Source organism: Miniopterus natalensis, chromosome 7 (genome assembly GCF_054644295.1).
Source record: "Miniopterus natalensis isolate mMinNat1 chromosome 7, mMinNat1.hap1, whole genome shotgun sequence".
Lineage (NCBI taxonomy): Eukaryota > Metazoa > Chordata > Mammalia > Chiroptera > Miniopteridae > Miniopterus > Miniopterus natalensis.
Window position 1 is genome coordinate 36,108,718 of NC_142087.1, and position 18,096 is coordinate 36,126,813.

General features: G+C 40.6%; 1 protein-coding gene across 3 annotated transcripts in view; it reads left to right on the top strand.

Annotated features, from left to right (window-relative positions):
- PIEZO2 (piezo type mechanosensitive ion channel component 2) overlaps positions 1-18,096 on the top strand; it is a 324,107-nt gene that overhangs the window by 51,290 nt on the left and 254,721 nt on the right. The window lies entirely within an intron of this gene.

Consider the following 18,096-nt stretch of genomic DNA (forward strand, 5'->3'; position numbering starts at 1 on the left):
GGAGGTAGGAGCTCTATGCACCATAATTTCCTCTGTTCCAACCCTAATTACATAAGCTCAGTTACTAAAGGGCAAGGACTCAACCTCATTTGTGAATCTCTTTCGTTCAGATTTCCTCAAGATCCCAAGATGAATACATACTGTTCCGCACAGTTAAGTTTATTCTTGGTTGTGAAAAAAATGTGTCCAGGTTTTTTCATGAGCATTAAAAAAACCTATAATATTAATAATTTATTTTCCTGGTTTGAAAAGTAGTCTATGTTAATTCTAGAAGACATAAAAACAGACTAAAATCTGTGAATACAGAATACAAATCAATTATAATTGTATTAGTGAGTGATGACTACTGTTATTATTTTTATTTCCCCTTATCCAAGCTTTTATCAAAAGAGTATTTAGGTATCAGTTCCCATGATATGCTAATAAAATTAAATCATATGCTATGTAATTTTTGTAATTTGTAATTATTTTATAATCTATTAGTAAATATATATCATCAAAATGATTTCAAATGGAGGAACAGGATTCCATAATATAGATTTTTCTTAATATTTTTAACCATTTCCCTATTGTTATTTCCAGTTCCTTGCTTTGGTAAATAGTGCTTCAGATTATGTGTTTTTTATCTTTGATCAGAATATGCTCTATTAATCTCCATCCTCAAATCTCTTTCTATAGTCAAGGTACCAGATAACCTGTTTTTCAGTCACCTCTCTGAATGATAAGCCTGCAACAAAGACCACATTAGTCACACTCTCCAAAGGGTCCTTTATTGGTAAAAACCACTGATCTACCATTACTGAACTGGGTGGCAGGACATAGTTTGTTTCAGGAGGTTGTTGAAGTGGAAGAAGGACTTCTGTATTGTGTCTGGGTGGTGACTCTGACAAGAAACACGTGCTTTGTGCTGCTGCGTTGGGGCTACTGTCTTGGATGCTAGTATACTTTTACTAACCCTGATGCTGAATCAAGGATTGGCCATTGACAAATTTCTATCCCAGTGCTGGGAGGAGGTTTCCAATAACAACAATGTGAACAAAACAAACACTTCGTAGTGCTTGTGACAAGCCACCAGTTTCTAGGTATACTCACATCTCTTTAACCCTTCCCTTGTCACCCACGAAACAGGTAGCCTCTTATTCCTGTGTTATAGATGAGAGAACAGGACCAGAAAGATTCATGCCAAATGAGTCGTTGCTAAATGACTTGTTAGTTAAGTCAGTTTTGTCATGAAATAAGCTTTCAGTGTAAACATCACTTATTGATGCCAGAGCTCAAAATCTGCCGTTCTTGTCATGTTTCTCCTCTATACCTCTACGTTTATTAGGGGATATTTTTTATTTAATTTCAAACAGATGCTAGAGAGATGACATTTCATGTATGTAAACATAGTGATCCCTGAAGCCCTATATTTGTGGATTTCTTAACAAATGTATCTTCCTTATGCAAATGTACATCCCTGTCTTTTAAAGAGCACTGTGCCCTGCACAGACTTTTTTAAAGGAAGTAGGGGATGTGGTTGTGAAATTCTGATTGGAGAGATAAAATGGTTGTGCATCTATTTTTTGCCTTGTATTTATACTTTAAGCTTATCGGGCAGTTTGCCTAGAAGTAGTTGACTTCCTTGCCCTCTCCCTCTCCCCCGACACCCCCACCCCTTGAGGTCCAAAATAGGTTTCCATCGTCTTTGGTCAGTCCTGGCAGTGGATATTGTAAAGCCATTAGACTGTCAAATTTGGTACATCCCACATCGAGTGGTCGCACATTCACTTTCATTTCTAAGCTTGAAGCCAAATATAAATACTTGTTTTTCACTTTGTTTTTTACACAGCAGTCTGTGTTTCTCGATCCTTTCTCCTTACTTCCTTGCCATTTAATCTGGTAGACCAAGTTTGGCAGCCAGCTTATCAAAGGTCAGAAGGGACTTCTGCAGTCTGTTCCAGGAAAAGGGAACCATTACAGATGCTCTGTAATGGGGAATCAATAGAAAGAAAAATCTTGGCCAGCTGAGCTGAACAAGAGGCACAGACCAACAGAATCTCGGCATCAGGACTGGCAGGCTTTTGCTCAGCCTTCCAGTCCTCTCAGCTCAGAGGGGCTCCGCCTGTCTGGACAGTAACTCACGGCACATTTTAGAATTTCAAATCAGACTCCTGTGTGCTCCCTTGCCTGTAGTGAGAGGAGACACTGGAAAGTTTTGACATCTTTTGTCGTGATCTTATGATCCCTTTAAGACTATACATAGTTCATGAGGTCACTAGGTTTTCTTCACAGGACTGAAAATGGCCTGGATTTTTATCAGAGCCCAAATAGTGGTTGCAGTGGGGCTAGAGCAGGAAACACTCCTTGGACAGAGCTGGGGGAGATCTGCGTTTGAAGCAGGGCTCACCTCCTCAGGCCCTGTGGACCAGGAAAGGAACGTCTCTGTGCTCCTGTGAAGACCTCTGTAAAGCAGTCACTGGTCAGATAGGATGTCTGAGGAGATGTACCCTCCACCAGTCAGCATTCTTGTACTACCTGCTCAATAAACGTGTCAGTTAGAAAGTTGTGATGAGGTTTACAGGGACTTGACAAGGTGCCACACACAGTCAATGTTCCAAACCACTAGCTGGTCGTTATAATTCTTCAAAGAGAAATGGCTCCCCCAGCCCCCATCCTTTAACCTGAAACTCAGTTATGCAAGCTTGTCTCGTGAGCACGACTTTCAAGAGTTTGGGCAATCAAATTGCTGTACATACATCCTTTCCTCATCGTTCTCAGAGTCCTGGGATGGGAAGTCACCTTGGGATGTTATAAAGGTCGTTGGTAATTCAGTACATAGGCCCCAGTCATCACTGCTTTGGCTTCTTCTTTCTTGGTGAAGTGAATGAATTATTGAACTCAATCATCTTTGCTGTTGAAAATGCTCAATTACACATTGTGTTTCAGCTCAATTCAACAATAAGTTTTAAGTCTTACTAGGCAGATCCTCAGTGTAGCCTGTTAAGCATTCTATTGTCAAAATGAATTAAGATGAATTAAACTCTGAGAGCTTACAGGGGGTGATTATCAACCATTATGCCCAACTAGATACCCGAAATGCTGTGGGAAAATGTAGTTATTGAGGTGCTACTTTTGGGGATTGGGACCCAGAGAGTGTGTATGGGACTGTCCAGAAGATTCTGACATGAGACCAGTTGTGAGGACCACTGACCAGTGAAGACAATACACATATATGCACATACAGTTAACACTAGGCAGACTAATATTTGCTATTACTGATTTATAAACAGTATACCGGACGAGCAGTTTCTATAATAACTAAATCAAACTAGATGTTATTTTTATAGTTACTGGTCTAATTCCCATGGACAGTCCATTTCTCTGCACTATCTGGTCTCAGTGGGGATTACTCACTATGTTGAATATTTTCCATTCGCTCCTCCAGATCACTGGCCATCCTGTGTGTACTGGGCTGAGTTCAGGTGCTTTACTGTCTGCAGGCTTTTGGATGGTTGAATAATGAGAGGTGCTGGGCAAGAGGAGAGAGGAGGGTGCTGGTGAGTCCGCACTGTTGATAGCCCTGGGTTCTCCACTATGCTTGGTACCTTTATGTAACCCAGATGATACCACTGTGACAGTCCCTTCGTTACATTCTTTATCTGATTTGAGTGTACCACCTGTGTAGGACCTTGGTTGACATGATCTTTACTTGTTGCTAAGAAATGGTACATGTGTTAAAGAAAGCAATTGCTAAATTGATTATGATAGGACTCAAAGAATAAAAATATTAGAACATAGCAAAACCTATCAATATAACTTGAAGTCTTCGATGCCTTAAAGGCTCTCATAGGAACATTCCTCATTTCTGCTCTATAGAGATGAAGTGTTGGTTAATTTAGAAATCCAATACATGGAAAGCCACAGAGAATTTTCTGGACTTCTCGTTTAAGGAAATGGGCTATAGCAGTTCATTTTATCTAGGTCTCCTCAATCAAACAATTATTAGAAGATATGAAAATGGGAGTTCATTATTCTGATTGACTTGGAATTCTGCGCTCTCGTGTTTATTTCAGGACCTTCTCTTTGTTAAGTCCCTGGGGATACAGGAACTAATAAGACATAGGCTCTGCCTCTAGGTACTTCATTTTTTTTGAGCAGAGGAGGAAAGACTTGTAACCAAGTAGTTCAAGTGCTGTGAGTGCACAGAGGTCTGTACAAGGCCTGTAGGAACACAGCCAAGGCAGTGCCTCCGCATCAGGAGTTCAAGAGATGACTTCCGAAGGAGATGCCTGAGCTGATGGTGAAGGAAACACAGGAATCAGTATGTGCTAATACAAAGGTGAAGAGAGAGCCAGAAAGGAGGCAATAGCAGTGCTCTGTCCTCAGGTGGTTGTGCCTGAGGTCGAGCTCGGGCAGGTGGAGGGTGAAAGGCAGGAGGAACCAGAACGCAGGGCCTCTGGCCCGCATGTGAAGCCCACGCACTGCCACACGCTCCAGCCACTGGAGGGGCTCCCCTTGGAGGAAGGTGAAAACGTCATGTGGGTAGACAAGCACGCGTGGAAACTGAGGTGGGCTTTTACGCGCTCTTCATGCAAAGTTGTGGGAAGGAGAGACGGCAAGCACAGTGTGATGGGGGATGTGGAGCTGCCAGTGAACAACGCGAGGAGGCAGCATTCCCAGGTTCGCAGAAAGCGCGCAGCACAGAGCTGGTCTCTGGCCACTGTACATCCAGGTTATAAACTCCTCGAGCGCAGCACTATTTTCTTATTTATTAGTAAAGGAAAAACACTTTCATTACCTAGAGTCAGGTAGATGTATTTAGACTAAAATGAACAGGGACCAAGTATGTCCCGTGGGAGAGAGGGGTGCTTGTGCATCTAGGATTCTGCCTGCAGAAGGGGTGGAGTGGCCCTGGGCTAATGTCACCCAAACTCTGACAGTGTGCTTGGGGCTGAAAATGACCTGGAGGTGGATTTGGCTAATTTCCTGACATGCCCACAGGCAGGATTGGCTACTCATGTACCCAAAACGTATAAGACTTACTTCGTTCCCTGAAAAAAGTCTTGGAGTTTGAGCTACAGTTTTGAATTAAAAATCCTGTTTCTCTTAAATATGACATTTGCAGCTCTGTCACCACTTCCCATTAAAAATAAAACTTGAATTATTTATTTGCCTCATTTTTTTACTCTAAGAAAGTTTAGCTGAAGAAGCAAAGACCCATTATCACCACGTAATAGTGTTTTTCATGTCTATCATTTTCTTCACAGGAGTTACGGACAAATTTGTAAACTGGTTCTTATTGTTTAGGTATTGCATAGCACCAAGCTTTCCACCAATTTATTTTTTCCACTTATTTGTCGGACTCATTAACCTTTTAAGACTTCCATGTTGAATTTTCATATCACTAGAGTAAATATGATGATGGTTTTAAATGTCAGCCTCACTTTAATTTAATTTTTATGGCAACTAAAATTTTTTATATTTTCCATCATTGATTTATTATCAACTTCAATAATCTGTATATTGTAATAAGTATAATTTTCTTGTATGCAATGTCTATCCAGTTCAATACAGCATAGATTTATTGGTCACTCCCTTTGTACTGGGACATTGTACTAGAAGCTGGGATGCAAAGGGGATAATTTATAGCCTCTGTCCTGGGTAGTTCACAAGGCTTCAGATCACTACACATACCATCAGGATTTTGATTATGGGAGGTACGTCTTCCCTCCCTCCTCCTCTCCTTTTCTTTCTTCCTTCATTCCTTCCCAAAGCAGTGTTTTCTGTGTGTGCATGTGTGTGTGTGTGTGTGTGTGTGTGTGTAAGTAAGCATTACAATTCAAGCATGCTTTTAAAAAATTTCCTATATTTTTACAGTGGTATCTGCTGTTCCATATTTAGCCTTCCATTAATGTCTAGGAAATTGCAGCCTTAATAGAGAAGGGAGGAGGGGACTCAGGAAGAAGGAAGGGTAGGAGAGTCATTTCATAATTTATCAAGATAGGAATACTGGCTCATAGATTATGACCAATAAACAGTTTAAAAAACAAAAACCTGTGTGTGCTAAGAACCCCGCTCAGGTGGGGCGGGCATGTGGGAGGCTGGGGAAAAGACGCTTGCTCAGCAAATGGGCTCGGGGCTGGATTTCACCAGATAACATTTGGGGGAAAAGGAAGCGCAGGGGCATCTCAGGAAATTGGACTGCACATCAAAAGGAAAGGAGGAATGCAAAACTTTGGAGTATTTTGAGCAAGTGGGTGACTGTGTGGAGTTTGTGGCGTGATGAGGCCTGAGGCTGGTGAGATGGGCTGTCCAGATTTCAAGGGGCCTGGAATGTTGTGGATGAGAGTCAGTGTAAGGAAGCGGAAGGAGTCTGAAATTAAAACATTGATTCTGCTCTGATTCTTGTCTTATCTCCCAGCTACTGACATTACTTAGGGCAAAATATTTATCCTTTTAGACTTTCCCTTTCATCTTTAAAATAAAAATGACAATTCCCTGTGGGCTTTGTGAAGATGAAAAAATATATTCATGTGTCCATTCTATGAGCCACTTATTCACTTAGCAACTGGTGTGTGGCATCCTAATTTTAGGGGAGAGAGATAAAGCTGACAAACCAAAGAAAGAGCTGGATACTGTAGCATCTCTAACATAAGGACAACCAATGCATATGACTAATAATTGTTATTACTGTAATCCTCCCACAATTAGTTGAAGACAAAGGAGAGATGTTATCGCATTTGTATTCCAGAAAGATGATGCTGGGAGCAGAGTTTCATTCCATTCCAACTTAAACCTGATTTCTTGAAAGTCAGAATTGAGAAGCTAAAATTTGCAGGTGGCATGATATCTCGTGGTTTCCACCACCTTCTATCATTAGAATGGAATTCTTGTCAGAGAAAATAGTCAACAAAAGTAGGGTAAAAGTACGAAGGGTAAGAGATTAAATCACTTGGGAACCTAAATCCAAGCCAACTATGTGTTTTAGAGTTGGAGGGAGGAAGAGGGAGGAAGCTGTGGTTGGGTCTCCATGGCGATGGGCAGCCAGGGTGAAGGACGAAAATTTCCAGAATACAAGGTTTGGGCTCTGACTTTACATCCCAATCCTTGTGCAATTGTGTCCCCTCTGAAAGGGAGTAATGACAAGTTGTAGTTCACAGGACTGTGGCACGTGTCAAATGAGACAAAGGCTTTGTAGCCTGAACGGTGCTAGCAAGTTATTTTCCCTAGCTCCCAGCATATGCTCTATAAAATGTGATTGATTCAACAAAGGATTATAAAGAGAAAAATGCATTCTATCAAATATCCCCTTCCTACTGCTCCTTTCTCCTAATTGAATTGACTTTTTAATCAAAATGAACTCCCTAGATGGGTTGTTTTGGTATTGAACATGCACACAGTGGCTGTCGTATAGAGCTCTCCTGTCCCCTGGGCCCCAGCTGCACAGCCCGTGAGACCTCAGAGCTCTCTAAGGATGATTTCTGCAAATTCCCCAACTCTTTCTGCCTTGGGCCTTCCTGTATCGTGTCCCACTTTGGTTCTGCCTCATGTCAAGTTGGATGTAAAGTGCAGCTCCTTCAGGCATTCGAGCCAAGCCTTCCATGAGTTCTTCCTATCCCAGGAAGAGGCCACACCATGTCCTGCAGGACTCACACATCTGAGTGGCTTCACTTCCATGCTCATTTGTGCCCTTACCTGGATGCCCCGAGATCTGTCATTACACCCCCAAGTTTATTACAGAGAACACCCAAACAAATATAGTTCTCTTTCTAAGAGAAATGTTGGTTCTACCTACTAAATTAAATGAAAATATCTCTGTCTTGTAAAAAAATGTAGTAAGTCAGTTTTTAGAGTAGCTGGACATGAAATAAAGTTCAAACATAGAAGTCATTCTGCCACAGAGTCTTCATCTGTAAAATGAACATATTCACTCTTGCCTAAGTGAGAAGAATGCCCTTATACCAGCTGATGGGAAAGGAGTGATGTGGGATGGGCCCTCGGGTTGTGAACTGTGTGGGTTGGTAGGTGGAGTGGGTTGCTGGGCTAAACCTGAGTGGGTTCTGCAGGGTAAGGGAGTTAATGGTCACTACACTAATTTCTGTGACAGCCTGTCACATATGATTTGCAGGAAGCTTCAGATTGATTCAGTCCAGTGTTTTGACATTCCTACCTCCCGGTGTGTGTTTAATACAGGTGCTAAGATCATATTGTTCCCTTTTCCTTTGAGTTGCCCCCATTATTGTAGTCTGGATAAAGCTTTGGGAAGAGGAGTTTTGGGGCCCCAGGGTGTATTTGTAAGGAAAACAAAAAAGAAGGCTGGAGTGTGCGTTCCTAGAGTTTCTAGGTTGTATTTCTAAGTAGTCTGCTACAAATCATAACAGGTTCCAGGTGATAGCTGAGAAAACAACTTTAGTTTCTTTTCTGAGAAAAAAAATAAGAATTATCTGCTCTTTAGGATTCATTTGTGCCAAAGAAGGACTAATCAGCTTAAAAATACAAAATAACACAAAAATGGTGTACATTCATAAAGAAGATAGTTTTTATGATTGATATTTTCCCTCCCTTGACCTCCTAATTATGCTGTTAATGTGAAGTTTTAATTGGATTTACTAGGTTAGTTCTCACTGACGAAGTGGTAGGATATTACTTGATTGTTGGCCATTGTGTGACTACTCCAGACAGTTTGGTTCTGAGAGGTTCCTTTTCATTTTTAGCTGAAGAAGAAAATAATGCTTGAGGTCCTGAAGGGTGTGTTCACTTAAAAGTAGTCTCAGGGAAGACTTTGCTCTCAGAGCTCCCACTCCAGCCCTTCCTCCCCTCAGAGAAATTTATCTTCAGACCCCACCCCCCCCAAATATAGACATCTGAGCGCTGCTCCCAGCTCACCCCCTGGTGAGCACTGGCCTGACAGGGAACTCAGTCCCACTAGCAGAGAAGTGGCCCCAGGATGGCCCAGGGAGGTCTGTGTAGTCCTTGCAACTAATCCCACGTGTCATCGAAGCACTGGGGATTGATCCAGCCCCTACTAACATGAAGAAAATGACACCTGGCTAATTCCTTTCTTTTGAAGGAAATTTGAGGCTGTGGGTACTAATGGACTTGCTTATAGCAGCTCTATTGGGATTAACATTTTTATTTCCTCTTCTGGCTGCTGCCAATTAGGAGTCGTGCTAGGAGGCTCAGTGTTTGCTGAGGAAGGACATTGGAAAGCATACTTTTCCATTTTTTGTGTGTAATATATAAGATTAATAAATGTCTTTCCGCCCCCGGAAAGCTGAGCAAAGCCTCACAGAGCCTCTTGTGGTGAAATAGAATTTGCTTGACTCCATTTGTAAGAAAAATGGTTAAGGCTTGGAGTTGAACTTCACACGCTTTTTTCTTCCAAGAGAAGCTCCCTGGAGCTTAAATTCCTTGTGACAGAAAAGGTTCATGATTCAAGAGGCTCTCTCATTTCTTGCCTGTTCCTGGATGCTGAAGTGGAAATTATTATCCAGATATTATTTTTCCAACAGACACTTCAATGTCATTCCTTTTTAATATTGTTGTTGTAGCCATGTTATTAAGTCAGCCAGATTGAGTATTGCAGAATAATCGAGTCAGTATACAGAACATACACACCGCTAGTCAGGTATGATAGCTTTTCTCTAACTTCAGTTTTTAAGGGCAACAGAAGTTCATTCCTTTATACTTGTTTCCCAAAGAGACAATGATGACAACAAAGCCCTATTCTTAAGGGGTTTACAGCCTCATCAAGGAAGCAACATGTTTATACTTTGAAATACTACAAGGCCATAGGTAGTGAAGTCATAAGAATGATAAAGCCAAAATATTATGTGTATTCAGAAATGGAAGAGGTTACTTTTTTTAAGATATAATTTTATTTTCAAACACAAATTATACATGTACACATTAGGAGAAACTCTAACATTATAATATAAAAAGCTATTGTTCTCCCTCCTTCAGTACCTCTTCCCAGAGGTGACCCTGTTCACGGCGGATATATTCTCACAGATGTTTCCTGTGTGCAGAAGAGGAGCAGCAGCGTGGAGTGGCTAAGTGCAGATTCTGGAGTCAGGCTGACTAGGACTAAATTCCAGTTTCACCTTGACCCTGGACAAGTTACTTATCCTTTCTGAGCCTTAGTTTCCCAAAAATGGGGCATATTAATATCTCCCTCCTAGACCTGTCATATTCTGTACAGTTTTAGGACCTATTTTTCTTACTGATTGTATTGTGAGCACCTTTCAGTATTCATTCACATGTGCACCACTCTTTGTGACTGCTGGGAAATTCTTACTGAATTATTATTCCCTTACTGCCAGACCTAAATTTTTTATTCAGAAAAGATTACTTTTTATTGGGGTGAGGAGAGCATTCTCTGGGAGGAGAAAGACATTTGAGCTAGGTTGAAGGGTGCTTAGGAATTTGGAATACACTTTTGGGCAGAGGATATTACAGACTGGCAAAGAAAGAGGCAGGACTTTATTTACTCTTTCGGTAAATATTCATTGAATGCTTACTATGTGTAGAAATAGAAACAGGAAATAGAGTAGTGAGCGGGAAAGAGTCCTTGCTCCATAGGGGCCTAGGCACTGGTGACATGCATGTTTGGGGAATGGTTAATAGGGGGTTTGGCTAGAAGGGAGCTGTGTTTGAAGATGTGCATTGTCGCTTGAGTGTTTTCAGAGGCTAGGCCAAGAGAGGCAGAGCTCTGCAACATCCCTGTCCCCCATGAAAATTTGTCAAGTGAGCCAGCAAGGACATTTGTGGAGGTAACCAGCCTCTACAGAATTTTGATATGAACCATCCAGCTTAGCCTCCCAGTGGCTTATGAGTCATGCCTACATTTTGGAGATAGACTAGGATGACAAAACAGTTTCACTTTTGAGGATTTGAGGGAAAGTTTTCACCTTTTATGGATCATCTAGAAAAGAGAGGACATAACAGTGAGTCAGGAAAAGGGAACCGTCATCTACGCCTAGGAGATCTGAGACTTCTTTATATGTTGACCAAAAATCAAACACTCCCTCAGGTTGAAGCCATGATCTGATGAAAACACCTATAATAAGCTTAAGTGTGTTACCCTAATTCTCACCAGCAATTTTTAAACTACGTTAATCTTACAAGGCAGGAGGATGTGTAGTGTATTTTGAAAAGAAGGATAGTAAGACTGAGAGCCGCCAGCTGAGCAGCCCAGGGAGTGGGATGATGTTGGGTGGGCAAACCTAAATGCCTCTTCCCTTTGTTTCCTGCAGGAATTCTTTCGTACCCTACTTCATTCTCAGTAACACAGACTGTGTGTGATAAACATTCAAAGAGATGAAGGAAAAACTAATGCAAGGTCAAAAACTCTGAGTAGTCAGAGACTGAGCAGAGAGATCTGGCAGAAGAGGCTAATTTGGGGGCATTGGTCCAATTCATTGCTATTTTGGATGCTGTTCTGGGAGCAAGGATTTCACACTGTGGTTGGAAGCTGTTCCTTATTAGTGTGGTATCATAAGCATAAACCCCAGACACAGTCGAAGGCTGAATTCATGCCGTAAAAGGTGTGTCTACTTCTTTAGCAGCAGAAATATTTGAATGCAACAGCAATAGCTCCATGTATGTCAGGGAAGACGGTGTCCTCGGGAGGAAGCAGGTAGGATGTCAAAATAAATTTATCAAGATAAATCATTTAAAATCAGTTTTAAGCTGTATTAGTTGTTAAACAAGATACAGTGTTGGACAGCATCATGTGCTGAAGATAGAAGAAAATATGACTTCATTAAAGTTGGCTGAATTGATTTCTTCTCATGCTAATGCACACATCAGTTCAGGGAGGATGCTGCCAAGAGTAATATAGAATATTCTTTTTTTTTTTTTTAATCCTGACCAGATGATATTTTTTCCATTGCTTTTCAGAGAGAATGAAAGGGAGAGAGAGAGGGGGAGGGAAGGAGAGAGAGAAACATCGATGTGAGAGAGACAGATTATTTGGTTGCCTCCTGCATGTGCCCTGACCTGGGCCAGGGATCGAGCCTGCAACCGAGGTACGCGCCCTTGACCTGAACGGAACCCTGGACCCTTCAGTCCGTGGGCTGACGCTCTAACCACTGAGCAAAACTGGCTAGGGCAGAATATTCTAAAGCCTACAGTAAAAGCTTATGAAAAATCCTGTTTTACTAAGTTCTTGAAAGAAGGAAACTGTGGCAGGCAGTAAATTAATCCTGTTATTAAAAAGCCACTGCCGCTTGCATAAAGCATACATATATACATACATACACCTGCGTGTACATATTCCAGCCTTGGCCGTCCCACCTTTACCCACAGCTGTCTCAGTTTACTTAGGGTTGAGCATGTGCGAGGCACCTGAACGTCAGGGGATAAAATAATACTGCAGCTGATTTCTCTTGTTTCTGAAAATGAAAATGACATTTATTCTTCATATGCAACACAGTCCAGTAGTAAATACAAGTCTCAACTTATTTCAGGCTGAATCGGCTGAACTTGTTAATATTTAATCATTTTGACATATGAAACCATCAAGCTTGATAGTTCAACCTAATAGTTTAGAAATACTGATATGGACATAGATGGAAGGGTAGCTTTCCAAATTTGAAATCTTGATGTGTTTATTAAAGTAGACTTTTGAAACAGATTTTGGCATTAACAAATCTAAGTAAGCAGAAGTCCAGGAAGAAAGTTTGTTGTACTATTAGGGCCCTAAGCACTTCTGTTAGGTTTTTCAAAGGACCTGTGATGAAAAAAATCAAACTATAGTGAACTTGTAGTATAGTAGAATTTATATACAGCGTGGGGCAAAAGTAGGTTTACAGTTGTGAGTGCTCGAAACCGAGTTTATTCTTGTATTATTGCTTATTAATTATTGTATTATTTTCCATAGAACAACTGTAAACCTACTTTTGCCCCACCCTATATATTAGAAAGGCAAAGTTAACCTTTGGGAAAATTACAGAAAAGTGATGTTAATTTTTAAAATAGAGTTAATAAAGACAAAAATAAAAAACTGGAATTAAAGTTAGTATAAAATTAAATGTGAGTGATAATCAGCTCTTACTTTAAAAATATTATTTTTACTGAGAAAAGTAAGTTTAAAATTTTTAAGATTAATAGTTTTTTGCACACTAAGGTTAATTGCAGTTAATTAAAAATACTAAAAGATGATCTACATTCTGCTAATAATAGACTACTAGAGACATGTAGTGATCCATAGTTTTGTAAACTGTTGAATCACACAAAAAGTGAGCTCAGACTAAGCTAAAAAATATTTTCTGCACGTGAAAATAAATGTATATGAAGGATGGTGAGTGACTCTAAATCAGTAAACACCATCACACAGACCAAAGCAAGCTAGTGAGGTCTCAACTTTCTCCCAGTCTACAAACACTGTCCTCTTCAGTAAATAAAGGAGCTACTAAGATGGGTGGGCAAATAAATGATGTTAATGTTTATAATTTAATAATTTTCTCAGCATTCATTCACACACCCTCAGTTCTTGTTCATTGTGATGGTAAGAAAGCAAGTCTTATTTTGGGTAAGCTTAGGAACTGTGGATTTAATGCAGGGTTCTTCATACTCACGATGAAATAGACCTGATTCCTAGTATGCTTTTTCAGTTAGCTTAAGAAATCATCGATGAGCATAAAGGCGTAATTTCCTCATCTGCAACCTTGAGACAATATCCATGTTGATACTCTCTCGGGCCAGAGGACAGTCTCATAGCATGAGCATGATCGAGCTTGAGCATAAGGATTTGTGTTTTAAATACAACTTTTGTACATTTGATAAATGGTGAATAACATATTAAAAGATATTTTTAACGGGGGAAGAGCACTGTATTCTTTTTTTAAAGTTTATTTTCTATAAACCGTGCAATCAACCAGGATGAGTTTAGAAACCTCAGTTAAACTATTAATACTTTTAATAATATTTGATCTGATATACACATATTAAATTAATTAAAGATAGAAAATAGAACCCTACCTTTTATAATAATTAAAAAGACAACACATTTTTAAACTTACTTGGCCAACCCTGTACAGATGGCATCCCAGGTTGCTTGGAAAAAGTAGAACACTCAACCAGAGGTTTTACCCTTTACAAATAGGATGCTTTCACCTGATTTTTCCTTAGATTGGCTTAACATTTTTACTAAACTGAGCAGCAGTTATGATTTTTTGCTAATACAAATTTGATTCTAAATCCTTATAATCTTTTTCCCTGTAAAAGTCTTTTTTTCCTTGAGGTTTTACTCTAAAATTACACTCTTAACCAACTTCTTTAATGAAGTTAATGTGCACTATAATATTTCTATTTCTTGAAGTGTGAGAAATACATGACTAATGGAGTCGGTCTTGAACTTACCAACTTCCTAGAACAAAGCCAGCTTTCTCGTACATCTCTGTATAAAAATGTAATTTTAAAATGTAGGGACTATCTCTAAGTGTGAAAGCATAATATTTTCTTATTTAAACAATATTTCTGTTAGCCTTTTGAATCACAAATATATGAACATTCTTATAATGTGCATGAAGTTATAAGGCAGGGGCTACCCGAGATTAAGTGGTGAAGCGAACGTCTTATGCTTCTGAACAGTAGTGGGAAAGACTCTCTGGCATATCTTTCTTGGAGAAATCACTTTTGTAACTCTCTGAAGGAAGCGCTGGGGACCAGACCTCTGGTGGATGCGGAGGTCAGAGATAAAGGAAAAGGGAAGGAAAGGTCTTGTCTTGACTGTCAGCTGTTTTAAAGCATCACTACTTGAGACATTTATAAATTTAACCGGATGTAAAACACGGGAGTATATAATGGGGGAAGAGTGCTGCACAAATAGGCAATGAATCAGGTGACAGAACAGCCTTTTTCCTGCCTCTTGTTTCTTTTACAGTTTTACTTCCTTAGAAAAAAAATCTATGATTGTTTAATTTTCTTCCTGTTTCGTTGTGAATACTTTGCAGCTGTTTGTATTGTTGGTGGTCTTTTTGGTGTGTGTGAGTTTTTAAAAATAAAATAGCCAGAATTTTGAAAGGTCATTCTTTTAAGAGCAATCGATTGGTTCAGAGTACAGAAGGGAAACATATGAAAGGTGTAAACGAAAGCTCGCTAGAATCACGGAATGGGCAGAATGATTTTGTCACTTGGTTTTGAGTTGCATGTTCAGAATAGTGTGTATCTACTGCTCTGGCAACTGTTAAACAGGGCTCCCTGAGGCAGTGAGATCATTTAGGATGTACTTGGTTGAAATGGAGGTTCTAAACATTGAAGACACTGTCTCTCAGGCCATTCATAGTGAGGTGCTGTTCGGCCTTGCTGAAGTGTATGAAGGAAGTAGGAGGCCAGAATTCCCCTCTGAGAGCACTTACCTTTGAAAACAATCTAAAATTATTACCTTCAACTATACAGAAGGGTAATTAAAGGTGCACATAAACCTCTCCATGATCATATTGTAGTAATAGGGAAGTTATTATACAGGTATTGCAACACAATTATTTTTTTTATAAATGTTATGTGGCCATCCTAATAATCCCATATTTGAAAGAGATGTTTTTCCCCTTTCTATACTGATAAACTTTAAGTTGTCAAAGTTAAATCTACCATTTTTCCTACTTGGAGAGTTTCTCTAAAACTGCATGCCTCCTTTCAACTTCAGAAAATGAAATTCATTGATTAGATGAGCCCAGTTGTTTACAGTTCAAAGGCAGCATTGATGTTTCTGAAGCACTTCACTGAGGACTTGCTATCTTAGCCTGTAACCGCGAGCTCTCTAGCTGGCAGAGTCTTTGGTCTGGGAAATTACTGTCAGCCCTTGTCATCCATGCAGCTTTGGATGGTTAAACCAGGTGGGAATAGTGGAAACTACAGTGCATGTGTAGGTGAAGAAAATAATCTTTTTTTCCTTTAAACACCTTGATCTGCATTTTTAAAAAATTTATTTTATTGTTGAGAATATTACAGATTTTAAAAACCATACTGTCCACAGTGCAATTCTTGAGACAGAGGACAGAGGTCCCGATGACCTGACTGCCCACGAGAGGTGTTGGGTACCGGTGCATGTTGTGCAGCCAGAATATGATAGCTCATTATGAAGACTGATGGGTATGCAAGAAGTGTCTCCAGGTCCTGAACAAAGGCAATGTCATGCTTGATAAAGGAGCAGTTGCTAAAGGCTTTTCTTGCTCAAATGTGCCTTATTGACAAGTTCAAAAGCATATTTTGCCCTAGATGAGGGTAGCTTGCTTAGACATGGCATTCGAAGTCCCCACATGCTAGGGTAATTCCTTGGTAGCAACCTCACACATGTAAAGTGGAGAATTCAGCAATTTGGCTTTTGTGGTCAAATGGCATACTTTCAGACAAAAATAAATGAAGGTGGATTTTTAGAGGTGGCTTAAGTTTTTTTCAGTTTATATTAATCATCTATTACTGCATACAATTATCTAAAGATTTTGTAGTATAAAGCAACAAACACTATCTCAGAGTTTCTGAGATTCAGGATTCGCTCGGGTTCAGGCTCTCTCACAGGCTGAGGTGTTGGTCAGGGCGCAGTCTTCCAAGGGCCTGCTTCTAAGGTAACTCATGGCTGTTGGCTGGCGAGGGCTGGCTACTGGCTAGAGACCTGCTTCTTGCCACGTGAGCCTCTCCACTGGCAGTGGTCTTCCCTCAGAATGAGCAAGAGGAGATGCAGAAGGGGCGGTCAGGACAGAAGCCACCAGGTGGTCTCCGGATACTCTGACTGTCTGCTCACTGGCGGTGAGTCACTAGCTCCAGCCCACGCTCAAGAGCAGGGATTACTCACCAGTGTTGCAACCAGGAGGAGACTATTACTGGGGGGCCATTTAGAGGCTGCTACCACTGTGGGTCATTCCTGGCCTCCTACGATTCTGGACTTTGCTATAAATAAATGGTAACTAGAGGTTATGATGTGAGAAACCAAGAGTAGACTCCTTTCTCCCTCCTTCAAAGTTAATCACCAGAAATTTCCTCAGTATACACATTTCTATCACGCACACTATAAAACCTTATAAAACTATAACAGCAAAATGCATACAGAGTGTTTGTCACCCTGTGGAAGGAAGGCATTGGCTCATCGAGCCCTTGGCAGTTAACTGGTAGATAGGTCAGGGTGTGTCGCAGTGGTGAGGCCTCAAGGCTTCCTGATATCTGCTCAGACTCAGAACTAGATTCCTAGGCTCAAACTTCAGCCTGCTCCTTAGCGGTACTTTCTCCTCATGCCTGCTTTTTTGTATGCAAAAAGGGAATAAAATAGTATCCGTACAGGGAGGACAGTGATAGTAAAGTTAATATCTGTGAAGTGCACAGATCAGGGCTTGACATGTAGCGAGCACTTTGTCGTAAGTCATTACTAATTCAAGTCCACAGCAGATGAATGCACTATGAATGCCATTCAGTGTAATGTAGTTATGCAAGTAAGTTCTATGTTTTTCTTTACCCAGAAATACACAGAATTAGGTAATTTTGCTGCACAATACAAATCATCATTGAAAATCACCCTAAGGCTAGAAACAAAGAAATATTCCAGTTGATTAAATGTTTATTTTGGGCACAATGTCAATTGTGATGTTTCTAAGCTCCCAAGAATTCTGTACACCTGAATACCCTAATTTCCTTTTTAGATGCCCTCACACCCTTTTTATTTCATTTTATTCATTTATTCACTGTTCATTCCTTTCGTGGGCATGAGCACCTCCTGGGCCCTGGACACAACAGACATGGTCACAGACGTAAACAGATGCGTGTGTCACTGAATGAGAGGTGCTCTGAACGAGGCACCAAAGAGGGAAATGCACTTCTGTTTGGGGGAGGTCATGGACCTGGACAACTTCCTGTAAGAGGAAACGTGAGCTGTGTGGGACTATGCCTGATAGGAAGGACAGGAAGATGTTCTAGTCGGAGTGCGGGGGGAGACGGTGCCTGCAAGGCCTAAAGGCAGGAAGCAGCAGAGCAGATGGAAAATGCTGGCTGCTGAGTTGGGCAGCAGTGCCGGGAATAGCGTGTGCATTGGTCGGAATGAAGCTGCAGGCCTAGGCAGGACGCAGGTCTGTGACCCTGACCCAGGAGTCAGCACTCTCACTTAATTCACATCTCACAGTGAAA